The sequence below is a fragment of the Apium graveolens genome, chromosome 8 (assembly GCF_009905375.1).
Source record: "Apium graveolens cultivar Ventura chromosome 8, ASM990537v1, whole genome shotgun sequence".
Taxonomy (NCBI): domain Eukaryota; kingdom Viridiplantae; phylum Streptophyta; class Magnoliopsida; order Apiales; family Apiaceae; genus Apium; species Apium graveolens.
The window spans coordinates 157411464-157412961 of NC_133654.1; positions in this window are offsets into that span (position 1 = coordinate 157411464).

Consider the following 1498-nt stretch of genomic DNA (forward strand, 5'->3'; position numbering starts at 1 on the left):
TAAGCTCTTCTTTCCAGTAGATTTTGTTATTCTGGATTTTGAGGAAGATAAGAAGATTCCCATAATCTTGGGAAGGCCTTTCTTGGCTACTGGCCGTACCTTGATAGATGTGCAAAAAGGTGAACTTACTATGCGGGTCCAAGATCAGGATGTGACCTTCAACGTATTCAAGGCAATGAAATTCCCTACAGAAGATGAGGAGTGCTTAAAAGTGGATGTGATTGATTCTGCGGTTACTTCGGAACTCGATCACATGCTAATGTCTGATGCATTGGAAAAGGCCTTAGTGGGGGATTTTGACAGCGATGATGAGGATAGCAACGAGCAATTACAATATCTGAACGCTTCTCCCTAGAAGCGAAAGCTGGACATACCATTTGAATCTCTTGGTACTTCTGACCTTAAGAATGCTGAAGGGAAGCTCAAACCATCAATAGAGGAAGCACCTACCTTGGAGCTCAAGCCATTACCTGAGCACTTGAGGTATGCTTTTTTAGGTGATTCATCTACGTTACCTGTTATTATTTCATCTGACCTTTCAGGTAGCGAGGAAGACAAGCTCTTAAAGATTTTGAGAGAATTCAAATCGGCTATAAGATGGACCATAGCAGACATCAAGGGGATAAGTCCTTCATATTGTATGCATAAAATTCTGCTAGAGGAAGGTAGTAAGCCAACTGTGGAACAGCAACGAAGACTGAATCCCATCATGAATGAGGTGGTGAAGAAAGAAATTCTGAAATGGCTAGATGCAGACATCATTTATCCTATTTCTGACAGCTCGTGGGTGAGCCCCGTACAATGTGTACCTAAGAAGGGAGGTATCACTGTGGTCGCAAATGAAAAGAATGAGCTCATCCCTACTCGAACAGTTACAGGATGGAGAGTATGCATGAATTATAAAAAATTGAACAAAGCCACAAGGAAGGATCACTTCCTTCTTCCATTTATTGATCAGATGCTTGACAGATTGGCGGGTCATGAGTATTTTTATCTTTTGGATGGTTATTCCGGGTATAATCAGATTTGTATTGCACCAGAGGATCAGGAAAAGACTACCTTCACTTGTCCATTTGGCACGTTTGCTTTTCGCAGAGTTTCGTTTGGGTTATGTGGCGCCCCGGCCACCTTTCAGAGATGTATGGTAGCTATATTCTCTGACATGATTGGAAATAATATCGAAGTGTTCATGGATGACTTCTCCGTCTTTGGACACTCATATGATGAATGTTTGAATAATCTGCGAGCCGTACTCAAAAGATGCGTGGAAACTAATTTGGTGCTCAATTGGGAGAAATGTCATTTTATGGTGCGTGAAGGCATTATCCTTGGGCATAAGGTCTCTAGAAAGGGTCTGGAGGTGGACAAGGCCAAGGTGGGAGTAATTGAAAATCTTCCCCCACCTAATTCTGTGAAAGGAATCCGTAGTTTTCTTGGTCATGCGGGTTTTTATCGGCGATTCATCAAGGACTTTTCAAAGATATCTAAGCCGTTGTGC